Source organism: Puma concolor, chromosome A1, assembly GCF_028749965.1.
Source record: "Puma concolor isolate L17-30 chromosome A1, mPumCon1.1.hap2, whole genome shotgun sequence".
NCBI classification, from domain to species: Eukaryota; Metazoa; Chordata; class Mammalia; order Carnivora; family Felidae; genus Puma; species Puma concolor.
In genome coordinates, this window is record NC_141667.1 from 13,675,303 (window position 1) to 13,702,578 (window position 27,276).

Consider the following 27,276-nt stretch of genomic DNA (forward strand, 5'->3'; position numbering starts at 1 on the left):
CCTCCCGGGGGAAGTGGGTGCGGCCAAGCTCGCGCGGGGGCGGGGCGCTGGGCGGCGTCCCGGGGAGCGCGCGCGCCCCCCTCGAAGGCCTCGCCCAGGACCCGGCGGAATCAAAGGGGCATCTTCGCTTCCGCGGGCCGGGGCCGCCGCTCGCCCCTCCGCCGGCCTTGGAGGGCGTTACGGGGCGCCCCTTCCGCGGGCAGCGGATGGCAGCCCAGCGCCTTTGCGGGCACCGTCTGGACGGCCTGCGCGGAGGTCTTTCTTTTAGTCCTCTGGGAATAATGTGATGCTAGACATGCTGGACTGAGAAAGGAAAAAAAAAAAAAAGCAAAACACAAAAGCAAAAAAAAAAACAAAAACCCATTTGGGTCAATGACGGAGCGTCAGGCCGCAGCGACGGGGGAGGGGAGCGACTTAAGCGAAGTCCGCTGCCTCAAAAATGCACGTTGGTCTGTGGGAGGTGCAGGTGAGAAGCCAGAACCCAGGCGGAGAAGGGACCCCTTGCGCGTGTCACCTAAGGTTTGGCAAGCCTTGACTACGGTTACTTCTGAGTCACTCTGGTGTCCGTGTCTCAACAGCCATCAGAACCTGGGTAAGGCGGCTGTGAGGGGGTGACAGGCAACCCTGAGACCGCCCACACCCACACCGGGCCTGGCCCTGGTATTGCAGGGTTGAGTTGGGGGGGGGGGGGAGGCAAGCAATATCATTGTTATGCTCGCTTTTCGCCGGTTGCATTTTTTTTTAATGTTCCATTCTTCAATGCTCCTGTTCTCGCTTTTTTCTAGAGTAAAAATTCCCCTTCCCTCTCCCGGGGCATTCTACCGGCAGGGAATTAGGGCTGCTTCTATCTTCTTGGGGTTCATACTGGCCACCAGCCCGCTTTCACAAGATGCATGGGGCTCATTAAGCCAGTTGTTTCAAGGGAGCCTCTGGGGAATGCTCGATAATGCTCACCTGGGCCGTCATTATGTTTCTATCTCCATGGATACGTATGTGAAAATTCATTGATCTGTACATTACGGGTGTGTGTGCTTGGCCGTTTAGATGACATACCTCAGGAGGGTATATTCTTAGAGTTCACGCAAGGGTTTCTTGAACCCCTACTATGTGCCCAAACGCTTTGCTAAGCTCGGTGGCCACGGGAAGCTCACGGGCCAAGGAGGGGCTAATTACAATGTGATAACTGCTGTGGTGGGAAATAATTGCTGGGTGCTGAGAGTCTTCATTTAAATCAAGCTACCCCAAATTAGGGAAAGAGCGGCAGAGTCAGGTTTTAGGAGCTCTTTGTAATAATGGCATCTGCCCTGAGTTGTGAGGAGGAGGGAAACAAGGTGGTGGGCGGGGGGAATAATTTCTGTTGGGAGATCAGCATGAGAAGGTGTGCTGTTACAGATGGGGATGCACACTTCCTTGTGTGCACCTGCAGGGTGCACTGAGGCCTTGATGATCTGCCGGGGGTAGAAAGGTTGGGGTTTTCCAGAAGGCGGTGCAGGATCTCTGGCGCATCTGACTTGCATTTGAAGAGAAGCTGACAACCGGATAGAAAGTGGCCAGGGAGGCAATGAAAAAGCACCGTGGAAACAATTCGGGTGTTTTTTCCGCGGAAGAAGGACTGCCTTTTCCCACGTGTTGGTTCGCTCACTTGGCCCTCTGCTGCAGAAGCTTCTGAAAGAGAAATGATGCTTTATTGTGTAATCTGGCCTTTGTTTAGGACGGGGCACAGCCCCCTGGGGTACGATATTCTAGTTTTCACTAGACTCTGCAGCTGGAGGGGAACGTGCAGGGCAGAGCAGAAGAGGAGCCAGGTCATCCCCATTGTCCAGACCAGTGGGGAGGTGCTCCCAGAAACACGAATGTGACTCTTCACATGCCTTCTTCTCCCCCTGAATTCTAACTATTGCTGCGAGGATCTGTGGAAGTAGTAAAAAATGTGGACACGGCACGGCAAAGCTAAACTTCGGTTTCTCTATGCGGTTTGCAACACTTACTACATTTAAGACATATCGGGATGCTTGCGCGTCTCAGTCAGTGATTAAGTGTCTGATCTCGGCTCAGGTCACGATCCCTGGGTTCATGAGTTCCAGCTCCGTGTCGGGCTCCTTGCGGACAGTGCTAAGCCTGCTTCGGATTCTCCCTCTGTCCCTCTCTCTCTCTCTCTCTGCCCCTCCCCTGCTCACGTTCTCTCTGTCCCTCTCAAAATTAAAAAAATAAAATAAGAGAGAGTATCTCTTATATCTTATTATGCCTACCGCAGGCTATATGAAATCTTTTTCTCTCTCTTAAGATTGCTACACAAAAATGCTGCACAAAACTGTTTGCGAAAAAACCTGGCCTGATTGCCCTAATCTGCCTTTTTCACCTCTGACCTCTAATAATTGCTGACAATGTCACAGGAGGAGACACAGACACGTAAATAGGTGCTACTCCGGGGGGTGTTTTCTTTGTCTAATTGTCTTTGTGATGTTTCAGCAATTTATTCATTACTAAGATTGCATAAAAATAATACTTATGATTACACCAAGCCTTGTCCCCTAGTTTCAAGAACCTGTCATGTTTAAAACTCATTTGGGTAACCTCACTGTTCAGGATTCTCTTATGAATTTTGCATCTCTGTATATTGGGAACAGAATGATGACCACCAATGAGCAAGACAATTTGAAAATATGTATCCGAGGAAAATGAGTAAATTGGGAATGTATGGAGGGATGGTGGGGCGGGGCGTAGAAAGAGAGAAAATAGTTGAGGCCACCGAATCTAAGAGATTAGAAAATCACTTTTAGGGGGCGCCTGGGTGGCGCAGTCGGTTAAGCGTCCGACTTCAGCCAGGTCACGATCTCGCGGTCCGTGAGTTCGAGCCCCGCGTCGGGCTCTGGGCTGATGGCTCAGAGCCTGGAGCCTGTTTCCGATTCTGTGTCTCCCTCTCTCTCTGCCCCTCCCCCGTTCATGCTCTGTCTCTCTCTGTCCCAAAAATAAATAAACGTTGAAAAAAAAAAAAATTAAAAAAAAAAAAAAAAAAAAGAAAATCACTTTTAGAAAATAACACAACCCCAGCAAAGAAAGCCAAAATACACATAGGAACTCTTAAAAGAGTCTGCTCACTTTTGTCTTCCAAAAGTAGCTAGAAAGCTTGTAATAGGAGAGAAAAATAAGGAATAATTAATTCTCACTTCAGGATCGACGTAGCATCAAGCTAAGCCTAAGAATGAGCTAGCAGTGCCCCAGTATTGCTTTTTTTTTTTCCTTAAAATGTTTTCTGGTAGAATCCTACAGTGAGCCTGTGACCAGTCACATACAAGGAGCCGTGCATACATGTTGTATTGTTTATTCGTCCAGCAAAGAGATGCTTTTGTGTTGATAATATTATTGAAGCAATTTTGCCTTCCTATTCTCACCATATCTAGTCCTTATTCCTAGTTTTCCCTAATTTCCTTGTCACTGAGCCAGGAGAAGTAAGCCCAGATAAATAGGAACCATATTCCAAAATGCAAACACGTAGGAAATGGAAAGGAAAACTGTACCCGGTTTCCAAGGCACAGCTGATAGAAGGAATTGGTTATTTCTGCTTTGGGGTTGACTATTGTGCTTATAAGAATTGGAATATCCAAGCTAGAATAGTCTACACTTGACAAGTGTCTGTCAGGGACGTGCTTACCGGAGATGAACAACCTTACATCAAGATGGTGGCCGTCTGTATACCAGCTGGGGCACCCAGTTTAGGTATCGCTCCCTGGTGCTACACAAAAGAGGTTTTCAAGACTTCGGAATGGTTAAAGAGAACTGAGGTCACACTACCGTAAGAGTGTATCCCGAAAAGGTACAATCTGTCTATGGCAGGTGCACGTGCACGGGCAACAAGAATCACTCCAAGACATTAGCTTCCAAGCCCTTCCCACTGGGCTAGCAGTCACACCCAAATCAGCAGACGAGCCACTGCCCTGGCCCTATGCCGGAGACACCATGGAGGGCCGTGACTGTCGGTTGACCCACAGACTGGACCTGGGCAACTGCAGGCTCCCCACCCCCTCCCCTGTCCTTGATGTATGTTTTATACATCGTCCCCACAGCGCAAGCCGTTTCGAGGGTACACTCTTGAGGGAGTCAGGTGTTGTTGCTTATCTGGACAGTATATGTGACTGAACCCAGTTAAGGCCTGTTTACAGACTTAAGATTCTGGCCAGTGGGTGTGGAGATCTTGCCCAAGACAAGCCCGGTCTGTAAGGTCCCTGCCTGTTTAACCCGCCACCCAGCCCTCTGCAGTGGTCTGCCTCCTCCTCCAGTCTCTCCCTGCCCTCCGTGGGTGTGTACAGAGGTGGGGTGTTCAGATTTCACCTGGGGAGCCCCCAAGGTTGTGAACCACCACCCTGGTCTACAACCTCTTGTGGGGTTTTTTTCCCCTTATGGTCCTGGATCTATCTCACTGCAATTCTACATCATTCATCCCGTCTTTCTTCTTTTAGTGATCACGAAACGTTCATTAAAGGCTGGTTGTGGGCTTCTAGTGAGAGAAACGAGGCTGCTTATGTCCATCCCGGCGCTTAGGTCACGGGCAAGGGAACCTGCAGAAGGTAGCCAGGTGATACACAAATCCAGGAGGCAGAAGGGAGGCCATCCTGGCCCCGGGAGGAAACCCTGAGCAGTCCTGAGCTAGAGGACCAAGGGGGATGGGCCGGTGGTTGCTCAAAAGGGCCTCCTCCCATGTAGTGATAAGGAGTTTGAGCTTTGGGGTCATCAGGGGGCTTTCAGCAGGACAGTTGAAGGGCTTGGTTTGTGTTTTAGAAAGGTGTCTCTGGGGCGCCTGGGTGGCGCAGTCGGTTAAGCGTCCGACTTCAGCCAGGTCACGATCTCGCGGTCCGTGAGTTCGAGCCCCGCGTCAGGCTCTGGGCTGATGGCTCGGAGCCTGGAGCCTGTTTCCGATTCTGTGTCTCCCTCTCTCTCTGCCCCTCCCCCGTTCATGCTCTGTCTCTCTCTGTCCCAAAAATAAAAAAATAAAAAAAAAACGTTGGAAAGGTGTCTCTGGACAGTGGATGAAACAGAGCCTGGCAAAACCGCTGGAAGAAACTTCTTCCTTGTCACTAAGGTGGGAACACGTTCGGCCGTGTCAGGAGGGTGCTGGATACTGAGGTCTGTAGCTCCGAGGGCAGCAGGCTCCTGGGCAAGGGGTGGACCCAGGCAGAGGGGGTGGAAACTCATCTCCATGCGTTCAGAGGCACCGGCCACAGCGGATGGACTGCGTATGGGATAGAAAATATATTGAGGCTTTTGGGTACGCAGATCAGATGGAGGAGAGTTTTGAGTACTATTCTACAAGCTAAGTCCCTAGTCCCGCGAGCAATGGAGAGTTCCCAAAGTTTGTGGATGGATCTCTTTCTGTTGTTGTTTGTTTTTACCAAGAACATCGTAGACTCAACACACCAGTCCCCTGGGGTCCCAGACACTCCAGCTTGACCTCCATTATCAAAGCAAAACTGCGGTGTGTTCTTCAAACCCAGGTCTGTAAATCAGGCCTCCAGCCTCCAGGGGTAGTCTCTAAGCCAGAATTAGATCCGTGGAAAGTAATGAAAATAGCTGTGAGAGTCACAGCCCACGGACATCCCTTCAAAATGTAACAGCTTGTTACCTGTTACTAATTTTAGCTCACTAGAAATTAGGCACAAAACCTGGTGACCCTTTAGGCTGTGATAGTGGCCCAGGGCGTGTTGAGAACACGCACGCAAGGCGTGTCGCCTGTATCCCTCAGGCCGTGTACGGCTGGGCACAGCTGGGTGTTTACAGCCAGGCGTGTTCATGGGGACCCCGAAGCTTTACAAGACTCAAGCGTCTTCTGAACCATCAAAGGAGTTTTAGGATTTAACACAGTTCAGAGTTGAGTATGTTTGCAGCTAATTCACTGAAACCGGATGGTTTCTCTGTACCCCATTTGCATTCTCCTGCACTTTCCCCCTGCCCTAAGCCAGAACTACCCCCAAAACCGGAGGCAGAGTCCGGGCTACCTGGACAAGAGTCTGGCTGGGACTGAAGGCCATTCTCCTTTCTCTAGGGAGAAGATACATGTGAACCCAGGGGTGGCCTCTGCTTCTAGGGCTGGCTTTCTGCAGCCCCCCACTTCCCCTGGTGTCGGGCAGCAGGATTTCTTACAGAAACTCTGCCCGCAGCTAGCATCCAGCATACCTGTAGACAGTTTATTCTCCTGTGGATGAAGTTGCTCTCGCTCTTGTCCTATCAGGAAGGGAGGTGGACAGAGTTGGAGCGGAGAGTCTCCTTCTGCAAGAATGTCCACCCCAGTGGGTTCCAGAGAGGACCCTGGCCACACACCTTGTAAATGAAGCCTCTTCCGCAGGACAAGGGGCCATCACACAGACATGCCCACCACCCCCAGCCCGAGAAGCAGCATTTACAACTGCCTTTTCAAGTACAGTAACCCACAGTCCCAAAGACAGGAAACGCTGGAGTAAGTTTTATTCTGGTCTCCCCTTTATTCTCTCCACCTGGAGTAACCATGTGTTAAGCCAGCCCAAAACAGTGCTACTTTATGCGTGCTGTCTGGCATGGTTATTTTTAATTTTTTTTTTCAAGTTTTATTTGAGAGAGGGAGAGAGGGAGAGAATCTCAAGCAGGCTCTGTGCTGTCAGTGCAGAGCCTGATGTGGGGCTTGAGATCATGACCTGAGCCCAAATCAAGAGTCGGATGTTCAACCAACTGAGCCACCCAGGAGCCCCTCTGGCATGGTTATTAATGCCACTTTGCTTTCTTTCTCAGAAGTGTCTTGATTTGGTCGATAAATTATATGGACTCCCCATCTACCTCCAGGCTTTTGACAATCGCTGAGAGCCGCCCTTCTTTTTTTTTTTTTTTTAAGTATATGAAATTTATTGTCAGATTGGTCTCCATACAACACCCAGTGCTCATCCCAACAGGTGCCCTCCTCAATACCCATCACCCACCCTCCCCTCCCTCCCACCCCCCATCAGCCCTCAGTTTGTTCTCAGTTTTTAAGAGTCTCTTATCCTTTGAACCCTTCTTCTTAAAGGCTCTCATGCCCATATCCCTCGTTCTCCAGTGTCAGGGCCTCCATGCCTGCTCAAGCTGCATAACCTGCTGCCAGTGTGCCCCCCTCCTCTTCCAAATCCAGATCTTCTCAGGCTGGGTTCCTCATTCTTGGAACTAATGAGGGTTTTCAGTGAAAGCCAAAGAATGTGGAATTGGGGGAAGAATTGAACTGGAGCTATCCATGAGTGTAAGATCATGATGTGATGTTCTAGCCATGCCCATAGAAAGAGCCTAGAATCAATGGCACCCCATGGCAGGGAGCTCACTTAGAGACCAGGTGTTGCTTTCTATTTCCTGCCAGAAAAGAACAGTGGCTCCTTAGAGAATTGGCTGATGCTGGGTCTACGTTAGGAACATCTTGTGTGCCAGGAAGCAAGATATGTTCAAAGATTATTTAAAAATCTATGTCACAGGGACACAGAAGCCAGCTTTGAAAGTGAACCCACTTACCAAATCTGGGAAACTTTGAGGATCAAAATAATCATCTTGGTAAATGATGATATTGAGTTAAAAAAAAATCTTGTGGCTCCATAATGATACTCAAAAGGGGTAGGAGGGAGGCTCTGCTTTAGAAAAGATTCTAAGTTAATAAGTATAGACTGTAGATTTAGAAAAGTACCATTTTGTTAACTCTCAACGTAATCAGTGGTTCAGGCGATGATCATCAATGACCCACTGGGAAAAAGACTAAGGAAGATGTGTTTAAATTTTTTTAAGTGTTTTGTTTTTTATGTTGGAGAGAGAGACAGAGCTCAAGCAGGGGAGGGGCACAGAGATGAAGACAGAATCTGAAGCAGGCTCCAAGCTCTGAGCTGTCAGCACAGAGCCTGACATGGGGCCCGAACTCACGAGCAGTGAGATCATGACCTGAGCAAGAGTCGGACACCCAACCCACTGAGCCACCCAGGCGCCCCGAGGAAGACATGTTTACATGATCTCGCAGGTTACTTACTAATCACACAGTGTGTCTTTGCATTGGAGATACCTCCACCTTATCTGCACCTCATCACGCTGAGCATCTCCAGAAGTGGGACAATGTGACCTTGTGAGTCCCCTGACCTGATGTTACAGGAGGGACACAACAAACCTTGCTGGAAGCATTTGACCTGAACCAAATCCTAACAGAGCAACGTCCTATGTTCTACAGGTCAATTGACCTGGATCTTCAGGTGTTTGATATCGACAGAGGAACAGTTTGAGGAGAAGAGATGTTAACAGCCAAATCAATGTGTGAGACTTGACTGGATTCTGGGTCCAAAAAAATGCCATCGAAGACATTTGGAGGAAAAATAAGGAAGATTTGAGTCCAGATTCTATGCTAGATGATTTTATTGAATTAATGTTGCTTTTCTTAGGTGTGATAATGGTGTTCTGGTGATGGAAGAGAAAGTCCTCCTTCTGAGTGGTACAACACGCAGTATTTGGGGGTGAAATGCCGTGACGGCGTTTCAGCACTAGGGAAGTATAGATAGAGGAACAGAGAGATGGGGGAAATGGGTGTGGTGAGATGTTGGTGAATCTATGTGAGGGGTATCCGGCTGTTCATTGTACTGTTCTTTCAACTTTCCTGTGGGTTTGAAATCTGTCAAAAGAAAAAAGAATGCTTTCTAGAAGACTGTGAGAAAATAGGAAATAAAGTTCTCATAGTTTTCATTTTTTTTTTAATTTTTTTATTTTTTTAACGTTTTTATTTATTTTTGGGACAGAGAGAGACAGAGCATGAACGAGGGAGGTGCAGAGGGAGAGGGAGACACAGAATCGGAAACAGGCTCCAGGCTCCGAGCCATCAGCCCAGAGCCTGACGCGGGGCTCGAACTCACGGACCGCGAGATCGTGACCTGGCTGAAGTCGGACGCTTAACCGACTGCACCACCCAGGCGCCCCTCATTTTTTTTTTAAACAGACAGTCCCCTTCTCTTTCCTCTTCCTCAAGACTGTGACCTGCAGTGGTTTCTTCTTTGCACAAACTCTTGCTTGACTTAATATCATTGTGACAACCCCGAGCAAGGGAATCCAATGATGGCAGACACATTGTAGCTACAGGAAATGAGATGTTTCTGTCTTCTCCAGAGAACTGAAGCTTTTCTTTAATTCCCTCTTCTATTGAGCAAGAGCCTATGTACTAGGTACTTAACCTGTGTACTGTGTACATTGTTCTTTTTTTTTTTTTTTTTTTTTTTTTTTTTTAATTTTTTTTTTTTCAACGTTTTTTTATTTTTGGGACAGAGAGAGACAGAGCATGAACGGGGGAGGGGCAGAGAGAGAGGGAGACACAGAATCGGAAACAGGCTCCAGGCTCCGAGCCATCAGCCCAGAGCCTGATGCGGGGCTCGAACTCACGGACCGCGAGATCGTGACCTGGCTGAAGTCGGACGCTTAACCGACTGCGCCACCCAGGCGCCCCACTGTGTACATTGTTCTATGTACCCAATCCTTATACTTTGTACGAGATCCTATGAGAGGCACCATGAGTGATACAAAGATGAACATCAATATGGTTTCTGCCTTCAAAGGGCTTAAAATCTAACGCACAAAAATTGGCTCAGTGGACAGGTTTTGAATGGCTGTTATCAGCTAAACAGAAGACCAGGACTAGGGATCTAATTTTATCTATCTATCTATCTATTTTTAATTTAGTCCAAGGTAGTTAACATATAGTGTAGTATTGATTTCAGAAGAAGAATTTAGTGGTTCATCACCTACATATAACACCCAGCACTCATCCCAACAAGTGCCCTCCTTAATACCCATCACCCATTTGGCCCATTCCCCCACCCCAAGCCCCCGGAAACCCTCAGTTGTCCTCTGTATTCTCTTATGGTTTGTCCCCCTTTCTGTTTTTACCTTATTTTTCCTTTAGGGATCTAATTACTGTTGTTACTATTAAAATCTGTTAGTATCTATTATTATACGCAGTCCCTGCCATCAAGGAGCCTCTTGTCTTTGAGAAACACAGACACATACATCAATTTCAAGACAACAAGACTAGCGAAAAGATCTTTATCATTGTCTAAACGCTATGACCAAGCATCCAGGGACAGCTTACGAACGAAGAGTACATCTGAGTTAAGGCTTGAGGAGTAGGTTGGAATGTTTTCAAAACAAGTTGGTAGGCATTCCAAGTAAATTGAATAAAATATGTAAAAGCGTGAAGGTATGAAATGGCATGTTTGGGGATCCACAGGGGCTAAATATAGCTAGAATTTGGGGTTTTTAGAGAGGAGTCAGAGATACGGAGCTGGGAATAGAACTTGAACTTGTTGATAAAGAGCTTTCATGTTACATTGAGGGGTCTGAGCTGTATTCGTTAGACCGTGGGAGACTTTGGTGGTGTAAGTGTCACGATCAGATTCTTAGGTGACCCTGGTGGTGGAGTAGCTTGTGGATTGGCAGGAGATAAAGCAGAGAGACTGGTTAGGAGACTTTAAAATAGTCCAGGTGAGGGGCGCCTGAGTGGCTCAGTCGGTTAAGCGTCCGACTTCGGCTCAGGTCACGATCTCGCGGTCCGCGAGTTCGAGCCCCGCGTCGGGCTCTGGGCTGATGGCTCGGAGCCTGGAGCCTGCTTCCGATTCTGTGTCTCCCTCTCTCTCTGCCCCTCCCCCGTTCATGCTCTGTCTCTCTCTGTCTCAAAAATAAATAAACGTTAAAAAAAAAAATTATAAAATAGTCCAGGTGAGAGATGCTGAGAGTCGAAAGCAAGACAGGGGACAGGGAGGCAGAGAAAGGGTAGTGGCAGGAGGCATGTTGTATACGGCACCAGTGGGGCTTTGGTGACTGAATGGATGTTGGAAAAAGAAGGAGAGAGGATTGTCAAAGATAACCCTGTGTTGGGGTTCTCCAGAGAAACAGAACCAATGGAGTGTGTGTGTGTGGGTGTGTGTGTGTTGTAGAGCTGGGGAGGAGGGATTTAAGGAATTGGCACCTGCAGTTGTGTGCACAGGCAAGTCTGAAACCTGCTGGGTAGACTGGGAGACTGGAGATTCAGGCAGGAGTTAATGTTGTAGTCTTGAGTCTGAAGGCAATCTGGAGACAGAATTCCTTCCTACTCAAAGGATTTCAGTCTTTTCTGTTAAAGCCTTCAACTGATTGGATGAGGCCCACCCATACTATGGAGGGTATTGTACTTTTCTCAGTCTACCGAGTTAAATGTTAATCACATCTAGGGGCACCTGGGTGACTCAGTTGGTTATGCATCCAACTCTGGATTTCATCTCAGGTCCCGATCTCCAGTTGGTGAGTTCGAGCCCCACATCAGGCTCTGCGCTGGCAGCACAGAGCCTGCTTGGGATTCTCTCCCTCTCTCTCTGCCCCTCCCCTGCTCGCTCTCTCTTAAAATAAATAAATAAACGTTAAAAAACAAAATAAATGGGGCACCTGGGTGGCGCAGTCGGTTAGGCGTCCGACTTCAGCCAGGTCACGATCTCGTGGTCCGTGAGTTCGAGCCCCGCGTCGGGCTCTGGGCTGATGGCTCAGAGCCTGGAGCCTGTTTCCGATTCTGTGTCTCCCTCTCTCTCTGCCCCTCCCCCGTTCATGCTCTGTCTCTCTCTGTCCCAAAAATAAATAAACGTTGAAAAAAAAAAAATTTAAAAAAAAAAAAAAAACAAAAACAAAATAAATGTTAATCACATCTAAAAAATAACTTCACAGTGACATCTGGTGTTTGACCAAAAGGAAAAAAAAATGGGCACCATCACCTAGCCAAGTTGACACATAAAATTAAGTGTTGTCACACCTCATTGTGCCACTGCTAAAATATGACGTAGAGGAGAAAAGTTGAGAACAAACTTAGAAAAAAAAACCCATCAATTTAGAAGGTGTTAAATTTCAACTGGTCATGTCTAATGGTCAATTAGAATATAGGAGACAGATCTTCCCTTCCTTTTTTTTTTTAAATAGATTTTATTTTTAGGTAATCTCTATACCCAATGTGGGGCTTGAATTTACAATCCTGACATTAAGAGTCACGTGCTGTACGGACTGAGCCAGCCAGGTGCCCCGTTAGACAGAGCTGTCTAATGGGCCAAATTTAGAGATCTTAGTGGAAGCCATGGGACAAGGTGAGGCTGTTCCACAAAAGACTGTTCATTCATTCAGCAACAAATGCCTCCTCTATGCCTCTGTGAGCCAGACGGCAGACCACGGTGTACTCAAGGTAATGTTCCTCTCCTCCTAGAGCGTAAATGTTAGAAGACTTGGCAGACCGTGAGCAAATATGCATATGGACATAAAATCCTAGGCTGTGATGTATCATATATTCTGGTATCGTATACTGCTGTATAACAAACCGTCCCCAAACCCGGCAGCCTGAAACAACTTTTATTTGCTCACGATTCCGTGCACTGGCGTTGGGGAGAGATCAGCTGGAAGGGCGTGGCTCAGATCCACATGGTGATGCGGGGTTCACGTGTGCATCCAGCCCAGTTAGCAGGTGCTGGATGGCAGGAGGCTGGGGCTGTCAGCAGATGTGTCTGAGTCATCCCCCGTGTGGCCTCTCCAGCAGGCTGGCTTGAGGCTTCCTCACCTGGCAGCTGGCGGTCCGTGAAGGCATCCCCCAAGGTGCCAGCACGTCGCAAGCTTCTGGTTGGGTCACATTTTCTAACGTCCCAGGGGCCACGGCAAGTCACATGGCTAAGCCCCGAGTCCGTGTGAGAGGCGACAGCACAAGAGCACGGGGACCATGAACGTGACGTAACACAGGTTAAGTGCTGTGCAGAAAAACAGGACAGACTGAAAAGGGGAAGTGCTTTGGAAGAGACGGGGTCGGGGGGCGGGTGAGAGAAGTGACTTTTGAGCAGACTTACATGAGGGAAGACAGCCAGTCACATGGAGTTCCAGAGGCAAGAGCGAGTGAGGATCGTGAAGTGAGAACGAGTTTGTGCTCCAGGAACAAGAAGCTAAAATGAAGAGCAGCGTGACCGGGGACGAGGGGTGGCAGAGGGAGGGAAGATCAGTGAGTGAGGAGAGGAAGGCAGTGGGGCCTCACGAAGGGCACAGCAGACCATGCACGGTTTAGAGTTTGTTCTAAAAGACGGTAGAAAATTAATGAAGGGTGTTGTGCAAAACATGCCTTCGTTCAATTTTCATCTCTTTTTAACAATTTTTTATGTTTATTTTTGAGAGAGAGAGAGAGAGCGTGAGCAGGGGAGGGGGCAGAGAGAGAGGGAGATACAGAATCCGAAGCAGGCTCCAGGCTCCGAGCTGTCAGCACAGGGCCCGACATGGGCCTTGAACCCACAAACTGCGAGATCATGACCTGAGCCGAAGTCAGATGCTTAACCGACTAAGCCACCCAGCCACCCCTCATCTTTCTTTTTAAAGTTTATTTATTTTGAGGGGCACCCTGGGTGGCTCAGTCGATTAGGCGTCTGACTTCGGCTCAGGGCATGATCTCACGGTTCATGGGTTCGAGCCCCACGTTGGGCCCTGTGCTGACAGCTCAGAGCCTGGAGCCTGCCTCAGATTCTGTGTCTCCCTCTCTCTCTGTTCTTCCCCCACTCATGCTCTGTCTCTCTCTGTATCTCAAAAATAAGTAAAAAAATTTAAAAAAAATAAAGTTTATTTATTTTGAGAAAGAGTATATGACCACATGCGAGCAGGTAAGGGACAGACAGAGAGCGAGTGAGAGAGAGAGAGAGAGAGAGAGAGAGAGAGAGAGAGAGAGAATCCCAAGGAGGCTCCACACTCAGCACTAAGCCCAAGGTGGGGCCCGATCTCAGGAACTGTGTGAGATCATGACCTGAGCTAAAATCAAGAGTGGGGCACTTGACCGACTGAGCCACCCAAGAGCCCCTCAATTTCCAGCTTGCAAAGATTGTCCTGGTCATTGATGAGGAGACAAGCAGGAAGCAAGATCAGTTAGCGATTCCCGGACTAGCCAGAGAGATTGGTAGCGGTGGATATGGTGAGAAATGATTGGATTTGGAACTCCTCTGGGACACACAGCCAACAGGAATTGCTGATGCATCCAAAGTAAGCTGTTAGGGACAGAGAAGAATTACAAATGACATCTAACACCTGTAGACATAAGGGAAGATGGGGGAGAGGAAATTCTCTCTTGGGAGAGGAATTCTTTCTTGGACATACTATACTTCATATGCCTAATATGGGTCCAAGTGCAGACAAACAGGAAACTGGATATAAAAACTGTGAGCTCAGGGAAGAGAAAGTCAACATCTAAATGGCACAAAAGCCCCAGGAATCCATGGGATAAATTGGAAGATGTGGTAGAAGGTACACTGTTTTCTGCTTCTTCGGTTTTCATAATTAAGTAAGAAGTTGGGGGATGGGAGGAATAGTGACATGAAGTTTAAAAAGAGAGGGATTTTGAGATAGTGGCCTTGGGACCCAGGAAACCATGGGAGTCCCTTCACTAGGGAAGGGTGGGAGGGTGGATGTGATGGGCGGCCTCTGAGAATCATGGTCATAAGCTCAAGGTGAGAGTGTGCTTGGGTGTTTCTCCAGCAACATTCAGCCGCTCACATACAGACAGAGAATTGGGTTTACTGTGGATGGGTTTTTTTTTAAGGCTAAGTGGAGAAGAGGAAGGGATAAGAAAGGAGTTGAGGGTGAACACAATTGAATGATTATAGTGATGGACCAGAGATTCTAATCTGGGGCAGGAGGGAAGTGAAAGCGTTGAAGAAAATGGTGGCTTCGTGGCTGGGACGTCCTGGTGAGGTAACATGGTTAAAAAGTGTACCTAGCAGGGAGTATGCTAAAAAGCAGTGGAAAGGAGTCAGTGGAAGCTAGAATTTGGAGGGGGAGGAGGTCATGAGGCCGAAGGATCAAGAAGTCAGGGCACCGGGTGGATTGTTCATGTGAAAGAAGTCTGCAGAATCATGCTGCAGAGAAAGTCAGTGAGCCAGATACTTGGATGAGGAGGGAGTGTAGATGGTATGGTCTAATAGCATTGCTCTAAAGATCCTGAGGATTACATCACGCAAATGAGAGAAATAGTCTGGAAGTACCAAGGGGACAGTTACGGCATAGTAGGCCCGGCGGTACAGGGCTGGGAACGAGAGTCCTCACCCAAGAGGGCTGCAGGGAACATGCCAAGTCTGAGTTAGAGCTAAAAGGTGGAACATTGGAGCACCTAGGTGGCTCAGTCGGTTGAGCAGCCGACTTCGGCTCAGGTCCTGATCTCACCGTTCATGAGTTCGAGCCCCGCGTCGGGCTCTGTGCCGACAGCTCAGAGCCTGGAGCCTGCCTCAGAGTCTGTCTCTCAGTCCCTTCCCCCACTCACACTCTCTCTCTCTCTAAAATAAATAAACATTAAAAATATTTTAAAAAATAAAAGGCGGAACATAAAAGAGAGGAGGTGATTATGGGCAGTTTGCAGGTGACGGGTCATGAGCGGCTGAGAACACAGGGTGCAGCATGGGGAGAGAGGGAGGCACCTGTCGCGTGTGGCGAAAGGGGGGATAAGCTGTTCAGGCTCGCTCCAGGCAGAAGCAAAATCAGAGTCAGCAAAGCTCATGCGGACTTAGCAATTGTTACTCACATGAAGCCAAGTTTCGCTTCTTCGGCCATGTCCTGAACTACTGAAATTGCCGGATAAGCACTCTATGAATAATTTATCATCATAGGTAATGTTTACTAAGCTTTAATTACGTAGCTCTCTTGGAAGAACTCAATCTCATCCTATATATCTTGGGTATCTTCAAAGTTTTACGTTCTGACTTAAGTTTATTTGAAATTAATGGAAAAAACCAGGAGTCTAAGGAAGAATGAATGTGAAATCATATATAACACGCAATGAGATGAAGCTGTTCTGACCTGGGAACAACACCACACTTGGCACAGTAGCTGCACTTGGGCCTACAACTTGGGCGACTTGGCCATAGTCCACTGGATTTGTTTGGTTTTTGTAGGTTCCACATTTGTGCATTAAAAGGGAACAGGATGGGGGCCTCACCCTGAATCTTCTAGTTCTCTGGTGATGACACTAATTCCTGCCATTCCCCCTGGGATACCATAGCACTTTTGATTCACCGTCTTTTCCACAGAGGGGAGTCGTTTCAGAGCATTCTCCTTGACGTCTGCACTGTGGTGGTAGTCTTACCATCGGCTGCAAGGAACCAATGTGAGGCGAGGTTGTGCAACGACCAAGCATGTCTAGTTCCGTTATATGTTTGGGGTCTGGGAAAATGACCTCCAGATGGGGCCACGGACCCGCTGTAGCCATTGTAACTTGGATCTGGGGCTGGGATCCACTTATTACCTAGCCCCAATATTCCTGACTCTAACAGAGGCCTGTGAGGATGAGTAGAGACTCTAGGTGTTAATGTCTACCAATCCCCTGTCAAAGAGTCGTCAAAACACCTGGGTATTCCTCAGCATTGTTACCCAAGTAGATCCCTTTGGTGAAGGACCGGGAGATCAGACTTGTGTGGTATGGCAGGGGGCTGGGGAGACAGTCTTGCCTTCAACCAATGGGCTTGGGTCCAAAAACTGGCTCAGGCCGGGAAACCAGGCAAGGACTTGAGACTTTTTATTGGGGTGGTGTCCCCTCAGCTTCCTGGTCATCCATCCTTGACTTTTTTTTTTTTTAATGTTTATTCATTTTGAAAGAGTGTGAGTGCATGTTTGAGCAGGGATGGGCAACGAGAGAGGGAGAGAGAGAACCCTGCATGGAGCCCGGTGCTGGGCTCAATCCCACAACCACATGATCATGACACGAGCAGAAATCAAGAGTCTGACGCTTAACCAGCTGAGCCACCCAGGTGCCCCATCTTTGACTTCTTTTAATCGTACAGATTGAGCAGTCTCTTGTTGGCTACCCATCTGTTTTGCCCTTAGGGATGCAGTAACTAATAGGGTTTTGAGTTAGTTCCCTTGGATGTTCCTTTCTGGCTGGGAGAAGAGTTTTTCATATTTGAGGGACAGAGTCCTCACGAATATCTCTTGGCCAGAGGGACAGACCGTGGCAAGTGACAGCCGGTTGCCCACCGAAGCTTGTTAATACAATCAGCACGTACACATTCTCCCCTTACGTGATGCAGAGTGTAACTAACTGAAAAGGTAGCTGCCCAGCCTGGAGCTACATTTCCCAGCATCCCTTGCATAGAAGTAACGCCAGGTGATGTCACTTCTAGACTGAGGAGGTTAAAAGGCATATGTTCTTATCCAGTCAGTTGCTCTCTTTTTGCCGACTTTGTTTGTGGCTAGGGTAACCTCGGAAGATAAATGTTGAAGAAGGCAGAACCCCTGTCAGCTGGGCCCCTGAATAGCTATAGGAGCAGAGCCAATACCCTCCTACCATTACATCCTTCTTGGTCAGTTATGCAAGCAAGAAATGGTCCTTAATAGCAGTGGGCACTTGAAATGTAGGTGTTCGCCAAAGCAGCTGGGGTTACCTAATACTTACTATGCTCTCTATACATTCTTTATCAAATCTACCTAGAAGAAAATCGTTTCTGTAAGGGTGGATTTTTACCAGATTTGAAGGCGTGTCTCTGATGGTCTGGCTAGAGTATAGGTTATGTGACATATGTAAACATCACCGGAGAGGCCCAGGGACGTTTTTCAGAGCTGGGCAGTTATTCACAAGTGAAAATGAAGTATAACTGGGGTGCCTGGGTGGCTCAGTCCGTTGAGCGTCTGACTCTTGATTTTAGCTCAGATCTTGATCCCAGGGTCATAGGATCGAGCCCCGCACCGGGCTCTGCTCTGAGCACAGAGCCTGTCTTAAGATTTTCTCTCTCTCTCTCCCTCTGCCCCTCTCTCCCACTTGCACTCTCTCCTCCCCTCTCTAAAATTAAAAGAAAAAAATGAATTATAATAAAGGACAATGTTAATACAATCAACAAGTACACATTTTCTCTGTCCTGAGCTCCTTGATATAAGCAGTCACGTGGGTCCTTGTAGGCTGTACATCTTACGTACCTCCAGTTGTCTGGCCGTGCTTATCCGGGGCTCTCTGGATGCTCTTGCCATCGATTTAGAGGAAACACTCCCCTGGAGGCCGTGGTATCGGTTTCCTATTGCTGCTGTAATAAGTTACCACCGACTCAGTAGTTTAAAGCAGTAGTTTATTTTCTCACAGTTCTGGAGGTCAGAAATCTGAAATGAGACCCACAGGGCCAAGACCACGGTGTCACCAGGGCTGGCTCCTCCCGAGGGTTCCAAGCAAGAATCCTTTGCATGCCTAAAAGTTGCCTGCGTGGCTCCACTGTGACCCCTTCTCTGCATCGCTACAGCCTGTGGCTGCTGTCACCACGTCTCCCACTACTGAGCCTGATCTCCTGCCTCCCTCTTACAAGGACACATGATTGCACTGGCCCCATGAGGATAATCTCAAAACCCTCAGTGTGATCACATTCGCAAAGTGTCTTCTGCCATAGAAGGTAACCCTCACAGGTCCCGGGGATTAGGATGTGGACACCTTCCAGCCTGCCACAGTGTGGGATGTGGCTTCCATGTGGCTTTGAAAGGCACCAGCTGACAAAGAAATGGGAGGGGACTGGCTCCCCACCTAGTGCAATTCAGCCAATGGGAAACAGGAGACAGGACCAACTCAGGAAATGTCTTTTCTTCCTTCTCCAGGACAGCTGCTCTGAGGCAGGAGTTTCCTATACAACCTGTGCAGAGACATCCCACGTGGCCCCGGTCTTGCTGAGCAACAGTCGGGTCTCCTGGTGGCCCGCGGGGAAGCAGGTGCGAGCACAGCAGGGCAGTGCTTTGCATGGCTTCCCATCCTTCTCTGCCTCGCTCCCTTACCCTTGCTGCCCCGGCTGCACTTTCCAAAGCACTAGCACTTGACCTCTGTTCTCCGGTGGGGGGGAGTCTCAGCCAGGGAGGCCCCCACATTGAAAGTTACCATTTCCTCTTTCGTTTAAGAACCAATTCCTGGGGCGCCTGGGTGGCGCAGTCGGTTAAGCGTCCGACTTCAGCCAGGTCACGATCTCGCGGTCCGTGAGTTCGAGCCCCGCATAGGGCTCTGGGCTGACGGCTCGGAGCCTGGAGCCTGTTTCCGATTCTGTGTCTCCCTCTCTCTCTGCCCCTCCCCCGTTCATGCTCTGTCTCTCTCTGTCCCAAAAATAAATAAACGTTGAAAAAAAAAATTAAAAAAAAAAAAGAACCAATTCCTGAGCATCTAGCGTGTTCAGACCTGGTCTGGTTAAGAGTGACGATAAGAAGTACAAGAAGATTTCTGCTCTTCTAGAGATGACCTTCTAATTGCAGAAGACTTACCATAAGCAATTAAGTAAGAAAATGCTATTTCGTGGCAAGTGCTCCTTACGGCACGGTGATACAGTAAAGGCTCTTCTATATTTGGTGGTGAGGAAAAGCCTTTCTGGAGGTGACATGTAAGCTGAGGCCTGAACCACAAAGAGTCACAGGTGCAGAATCAGGGGGAGGAGAAGTGGGCTGAATGGGCAGGTGACATCACATGGGGACCCAGTCTTGCCTTCAACCAATTTGCAACCGATGTGCTTCTCACACGGATGGTTCTAGGTGGCACGGTCTGGTTGAACAGCAGCACAACTTTACTTTTAAAAAATTCATGATTCTACCGAGCAACGGAAGGCCAGATGGTTTAAAATGCAAAATAAACACTTGAAGCGGGAGCTTTCTGCTCGCCCGTAAATGGGACTTTCTCTTTGTCGTGAAGGGATGTGTTTTATTTTAGAAGTAAGATTTCCTCCTGCTGTGTTTTCAGCTCAACCTCATTTCAGAGGAAGGACTGTGAAACCAGAAGTTCTGAGTCTCTAGCTCCCTCACGTGTATCAGACAGAAATTGGGTTATAAGTCCATTTCCGTCTCCACTGTGGTTTTGTTTTTATGATTAGCTGGTATTTGTGTCACAGTGCTTTCTGCTTTGCCTCATTTCAAATGCTTTTGCAAGATCAATTTACATCGTAACTCCGAGCATGGCCTAAAGGAGATGTGGGCTTCGTAACCAGAGGACACAACATCTCTTCAGATTTTCTCTTCGATAGTAAATGTGTTTAATAACACTGTAAAATGTATTATGAAAAAAAGAAAAGTTATAAATGGTTGCTGCTGCCGTATAGAAATGCAGTTGGGTTTTAAAGGAATTTCGATGTTTTATCTAGTGACCTTGCTACATTCATCAACTCTAATAGAAAATCCAACACGATCGGTTGATAAACTAGGTGCTTCATCACGTTAGCTGTAAATAGTGACACTTTTAAATCTCACCCATTCCTCATACATTTATTCCTCTTTTTGGCTTACTGGCATGGCTAGAATTTCTCATTGGGGGTGGGGGAGGGGGGCGGCACTTATCTGTCCCCCCTGCATCAGCTGAGTGGCCTTGCAGGCCGGGGGCTGGAGTCATCTGCAGGCCCAGCATTTGCATGTCTGGCAGTTGCTGTTGGGAAGATGTGCCCCTTTGGCTCCAAAAGCACATGCCCCGTGTCCCAAGAGCCTAGCAGATGCTGTAGTGCCCCGCCCCTGCCCCCTCCCTGTTTGACCTTAGCTTTGGGTGTCATGTGGGAGCCCTCCTGTCACACTCTGTCGGGAGAGGAGAATTAGACCCCACCTTTTCATGGGAGGATCGTCAAAGAATTTGTGGATATGTCAAAAGACAGCACGGTGGGTTCTCCGGCCCAAATTATTTACATTTCTCCCTCACACGTTTCTGGGCACGTGATGCCAATCCCATGACTGGGGCTCAGCTCCACTGGGAATCATTCTCCATGGGTTCTTGGATATACCCTGAGTCATCCTTCTTTTTTTTCCATCAGTGCCACAGACTTCTATGCCTCCCCGTTTCCCCTGTGGGAATGACGGTCTCCATGGCAGTTATGGCTGTCCCACGACTGTCCATGGGGGACAGAAAACTTGCCTCTGTAGCACGAAGCTCTTCCAGTCCGTGTTAACCAGCTGCACTTGAGAAACTACACCCAACGAGCCTCGTTCACCCTGGAACTTGACTGACGTGACAAAATCTTGGGCTTGAGGCCCGAACCCTGGATGCCTTAATAAGCAAGGCTTTGATGGGTCTGGAGAGGGAGGGAGTGTATTTTGCATAGAGCTAGTGGCTGGAATAATCTGCAGACGCACCCGCGTGTTGAGGTTGAGAAGACAGACCAGTTGGGGGACAGTCCCTGTGGGGCTTGTCTGTCTCTCTGTGGCCTCCTTACATAGGCATGTTTAGCACAGAATCTTCAGGTTGGTGAGATTTCTTTCATGTCTGCCTTGTCCTCCTCAGGTGTAGGTCGCCCTGGCCTCACAAGCTATACGGTATCTGTTCTACCACATTCTATCAGAAGTGGAGTGACTATGGCTGGCCAATATTCACGGGGATTAGAGTTCACCTTTTTTATGGGAGGGTTTATCAGGAAGTTGCAATTTTTTTTTAATTTTTCTAATGTTTATTTTGAGACAGAGTGTGAGTGAGGGAGGGGCCGAGAGACGGAGAGAGGGAACCCCAAGCAGGCTCCGCACGGTCAGCCTGACGTGGGGCTGCATCTCATGAATCCATGACCTGAGCCAAAACCAAGAGTTAGATGCTCCACCGACTGAATCATGCAGGTGCCCCAAGAAGTTGCAAGGTGTATTATTTTGTTGTTGTTGTTGTTTTAAGGTTATTTATTTTGAGAGGAGGGTGGGTGGAGAGAGAGGGAGAGAATCCCAAACAGGCTCCACACTGTCAGTGCAGAGCCCAGCGTGGGGCTTTATCCCACAAACCGGGAGATCGTGACCTGAACTGAAACCAAGAGTTGGACACTCATCTAAATGAGCCACCCAGGCGCCCCAAGAAGTTGCAACATTTTTTAAAACTACCACACACGCTAAATTGCAAGGGAGGCTGGGGAATGGATTCTGTAGCTTAGCGTTGACCGCAAGCTACGATTTAGGGGAGTTCTATTATAAAAGGTCAAAGAAGAAAAAGGACAAATGGTCAAAGGGCAGATCCCCAGGGGATGGTTCGCAGTCTCCGCCCCACAGCTTTGCAAGAGATTAAAATCAAAGCCAGGTTGTCACAGCCGGAGAGATTATGAGCAGGGCGGAAGGTCATTTCAGGCAAGAGAAGAATCTGTGTGGACGGATACCTGGAAAAAGGACTGAGGGGGTCACGTGTGTCTGTCTACATCAGGGGAAGCTGGTGATAGCACAGTGGTAAACGAGGGGCGTGTCCATGTAAAGAAAAAAAGAAAGGATTTGGATTTTCGGGTAGCTTTGTGAGAGAAGCAATCTTTCAGACAAACTTGGATATGAATGCTCTGTCCCCTGTAGTTTTGTCATTTTTCCGCCAAGTGTGCTTAGATTATAAAAGTGGCCGTAATTCTTCAACCTCGAGTGACTTTGCAGCAACTTCCATCATGATACGGAGGGGCGCCTGGGTGGCTCAGTTGGTTGGGAGTCCAACTTCGGCTCAGGTCACGATCTCGAAGTTCGCGAATTCGAGCCCCGCATCGGGCTCTGTGCTGACAGCTCAGAGCCTGGAGCCTGCTTCGGATTCTGTGTCTCCCTCTCTCTCTGCCCCTCCCCTGCTCATGCTCTGTCTCTATCTCAAAAATAAGTAAAACATTAAAAAAAAACAAAAAACAAAAAACGGAGTCTGGTTCCCCACCTCTTGGCTCTGGTCTGGCATTGGGTCTGGCTTTGGCCAGTAGAATGTCGCAGACGTAACAGTGTGCCAGTTTTGAACGTAAGCCCCAAGAGGGTCTGCCTATACCTACTCGCTTTCACAAGACCTTGCCAAATGCCGAGAATCAGCCAAGGCCAGCTGACCGCGACCGAGACAGAGATCACATGGAACAGAGCTCAGCCCTCCCACTGAGGCCCCAGACACATGAGAACGCCGAGGCAGCATCCACAGAGTTGACCCGGATGCAACCGAACTAAGTCATGAATGAGCCCACCTCCAACTGATGACCTATAGACTCACGACCTGGATAAATTGTTTCAGCCACTGAATGCTGGAGCGACTTGTTGCACAGCAAAGCTGTTAGAGCAAGTTAAAGAACCTGCTTTCTGGATCTCAGGATCCTCAGGGTAAACACGGGTTTGCTAGCACCTCCACAATGGCTACTGGGGGGCTACGATGGGAGGGAGGATGGTATGCGAAGCCTGAAACAGGATGTTCTGAGCAAATGGTACGCTAATGTCATGGATCACATCAGAGAAAGATGGTCCAGGGAAAGACACAATGAGAATAAAAGGAGGCATTACTTAGAAATCCCCATTCTCATTTCTGTCACCCGGATTTTCCTCGGTCATGTGTTCTACTGGCTTGTGCTCACGTATCACAAATCTGCATTTTTCGGCTCCGCTGTCTTTGAAAACTCCCACCCTCACACTCTCACTTGCTGCGCCCCTTCGACACATTAGCAGGTGGTCCGATTAGAGTCGACTTGTTTCATCTATTCACACCTTTTACCCCCCAACTTGTCTCCAAGCAATTAAGACAATTTTTCTATTTCCTTTGCAAACCCCACTGAGATTGTGTGTGTGTGTGTGTTTTAACCCAAACAAGAATTTAGTAAATATTTAGTAAATTAAAGTCAATTATGTTGTGGTTGGTGTTGATCATTGGGGTTACCTTATTTCTAATTAGGAGGCCTGTTACATTTGCTCAATGTCAAGTCACTAAGTAAACTTACAGAGAACAGTTCCCCCAAGAGATCAGAGTTACCAGAATCCCTCATTTTTCTTTCTGGCATGTCTTGAGGGATTGATGAGAATTCTAATTCAGCAACTAGTTCCCACCAGCAATGTCTGGATGCCTAGGGGGAGTCGACCCTGTTTATGTCTCAAGCCACTAATCAACTGTAATCCTGTTCTTACTTGAAAGGGAAAAGAAGTCTCTGGGAAAACTAAAGATAGGAACAAATGATACACTTTGAAAACCTCTTTAATTTTCCCACAGAAACTTTGCCCCACACAAAGTGCTTAAAGCTTTCTAAGTGTCTTTTTACTTGCTTTAGAGGTTTTCTTATGAAGAAGATGCAACTTTCTTATTGAAAAATTGTTGACTGATGTATCCTTTCTGTGGTGTGCAGGACCAAGCTTTCGGAGCCAACCACACATCCCATCCAGCTCCACATTGTGACCTCACCTTGGAGCCTGAAACGAGCCATGGTGGGAATGACGGACGCCATGAAAACCGGCCAACACTACAAAGCGGGACTGTTTTCCTCAGGTGGCTAAACATTTGCCAGCACATCCCTGCCTAAGCTCCAGGTACCTGGGAATTACAGCTTTCCTCTTCTTGAGCACAAACACAAAGCTTCACCAGGAAAACATCAGGGCACCTTTCTCCCTGCCGGGCAGACTACTCTTCAGTGGGGGAGCCCATAGAATGGGGACAAAATGAAATCATGACCAAGATCTGCGCTGAGTAGGGAAGAGAGTGGCGTGAGACAAGGCGAGAGGCAGGTGGGACGGAGAACACAGCCCTGGAGTAGAGATTCGTATGTTGGTGAGACAAAGTTATAGGAGAGCTTTTAGGAGAGGGATGCCTTTGGGTACTTTATAAGGATCCCTCCAGATGTCTGGTCTGTCAACAGCGTATATAGGGGGGAGGGTTACTTAGAAATCCCCATTCTGCACCTGAGGTGGTAGAACACAGAGGCCAGTGAAGATGCTGTCTGGAGCTAGGATAAGGGAGTTAGAGCATGGCTCCTGACCTTTGCCCTAACAGCCGCCCCACACCATCCCCTCCCCCACACCTGCGCTTGGGCTGCTTCCAGGGCCTTCCGCCATCCTGCAAGGCCAGCTTAAGACCCAGCACTCCCTCACCTGCAGTCTTCCCTGGCCATCCCGGTCACGTCTCTACCTGCTCTGGACAGGCATGACGCTGCATTTCTTGGGCCATGTGAAAGGAGGACAGTGCCGCTCTCCTGGAGAGGCTTTCGTCCGTATGCTGATGGCTCGAGTAGAAATGAGAGATGATGCTGAGCCAGTCTATGCTGATGAGGACGTGCAGGGAGAGAAGGGAAGCAGAGGGCTCGTTCAAAATAGCGGACAAGAAATGCTTGAAGCAAGAACCTCAAAACTGGGGGCTCTAGTCCTTGTATAAAACGTGGAAGCAAAATCCTAATTATGACGGACCATTGTGATCCCGTTCTGTGGTTCTGCAAAATGCTACTATTGGGGAAACCAGGCGAAGGGTATCTGGGTCTCCCTGTATGTGTTAATGCAGCTTCGTCTGCATCTGTACCGCTTCTAATAACACATTAAAACAAAGGAAGCCGCTGACGTGTAAAGGCCTATGTGTAGAGACCTGTGTTCTGGCTTTGGTGCTGCTGCAGTGCCTAAGTTGAGCCACTCTGCCTTCCTTTGCCCAGTTGCTTCATTTACAGCTGGGGAAGAGGCAGCCTTCTGCGATGCGGGAAGTCACAGAGCGAGTCCCGAGTGGTGAGCAGGGCAGAAGGCCCTTCTGTCAATTTCCCTGTGGGCTGGAAATGAAAACACCACCACCCATGGAGTCTAGCCCATCTTCCTTCTCATCTCGAGGCCACAGGCGCTCAGCATCACCTGTCTTCAGGGGACTTCCCAGTCCCTGTGGAGTGGGAAGACGCTCTGGACGCAAGCAGAGGTGAGATTCAGAGGTAAGAGAAAGGGACATCCGGGGGACTGGTGCCACTCATGCCCCACGTCTGGCCAGGGCAACCAGGTGAGATCCCGGGGTGAGCGCTGGTTCTTTGGGTAGATCAGTGGCCAGACAGGCTGCCTCTGTTTCTGCTCCACAGTGAGCAAGGCTGCAAGCAGGCCGAAGGGTCAGATTTCACCATCCGGCACATTATGGGGCTATGAGACCATTTGATATAAACACACATTTCAAGGCCTTAGACTTCTGGATTTCACTGAATCTTTACTTTCTCTGCCTTCTTGGAGTCCTGCCGCATGTCTAAAAGAGCAGTTAAGAGGTCTACACGTCCACTTAAAGATAATTAAGTTAGGAGACGTGCAGCTTAGTGATGCCAAAAGCATGAAAACCAAACCAACAATCAACAGAACTAAAAGGCAACCAACAGAATGGGAGAAGATATTTGCCAATTATATATCGGATACAAGGTTAGTATCTGAGATCTACAAAGAACTTCTCAAACTCAACACCCATAAAACAAGTAATCCAGTGAGAAATGGGCAAAAGATGTGAACACTTTTCGAAAGACATCCAGATGGCTAACAGACACACGAAGAGATGCCCAACATCACTCATCATCAAGGAGATACAAATCAAAACCACAACGAGAAACCACCTCACACCTGTCAGAATGACTAAAATTAAAAACTCAGGAAACAGGGGCGCCTGGGTGGCGCAGTCGGTTAAGCGTCCGACTTCAGCCAGGTCACGATCTTGCCGTCCGCGAGTTCGAGCCCCGCGTCAGGCTCTGGGCTGACGGCTCGGAGCCTGGAGCCTGTTTCCGATTCTGTGTCTCCCTCTCTCTCTGCCCCTCCCCCGTTCATGCTCTGTCTCTCTCTGTCGCAAAAATAAATAAACGTTGAAAACTCAGGAAACAGCAGATGTTGGCAAGGATGCAGAGAGAGAGGGAACCCTTTTGCACTGCTGGTGGAAACTCAAACTGGTACAGCCACTCTGAGGTTTCTCAAAAAATTAGAAATAGAGCTGCCCTATGACCCAGCAATTGCCCATTTGTAGGTATTTATCCAAAGGATACAAAAACGCTGATCCAAAGGGGCACATGCACCCCAATGTTTATAGCGGCACTATCAACAACAAATTACGGAAAGAGCCTAAATATCCATCGATTGACGAACGGATAAGGAAGTGGTATGTGTGTGTGTGTGTGTGTGTGTGTGTGTATATATATATATATATATACACACACACACAATGGAATATTAATTAAAAGGAAATCTTGCTATTTGCAACAACACGGATAGAACTAGAGTGTATTATGCTAAGCAAAATAAGTCAGAGAAATAGGATTCATTCATGAAATTTAAGAAACAGATGAACATGGGGAAGGGAAGGAAAAATAAGATTAAAAACAGGGAGGCAAACCGTAAGAGATTCTTTTTAAAAAAAAATTTTTTTTTAACGTTTATTTATTTTTGAGACAGAGAGAGGCAGAGCATGAGCGGGGGAGGGTCAGAGAGAGAGAGGAAGACACAGAATCGGAAGCAGGCTCCAGGCTCCGAGCCATCAGCCCAGAGCCCGACGCGGGGCTCGAACTCACGGACCGCGAGATCGTGACCTGAGCCGAAGTCGGATGCTTAACCGACTGCGCCACCCAGGTGCCCCAAGAGATTCTTAAAATGAGAGAACTGAGGGTTGCTGGAGGG

General features: G+C 48.3%; 1 long non-coding RNA gene across 1 annotated transcript; it reads left to right on the forward strand.

Moving 5' to 3' along the window:
- Window positions 1-29: 29 nt before the first annotated feature.
- Window positions 30-26,266, forward strand: LOC147584031 (uncharacterized). The gene is made up of 4 exons (XR_015240558.1): window positions 30-592; window positions 18,592-18,702; window positions 24,024-24,204; window positions 25,326-26,266. It is a non-coding gene; the product is annotated as an uncharacterized LOC147584031 (long non-coding RNA).
- The last annotated feature ends 1,010 nt before the right edge of the window (window positions 26,267-27,276 follow it).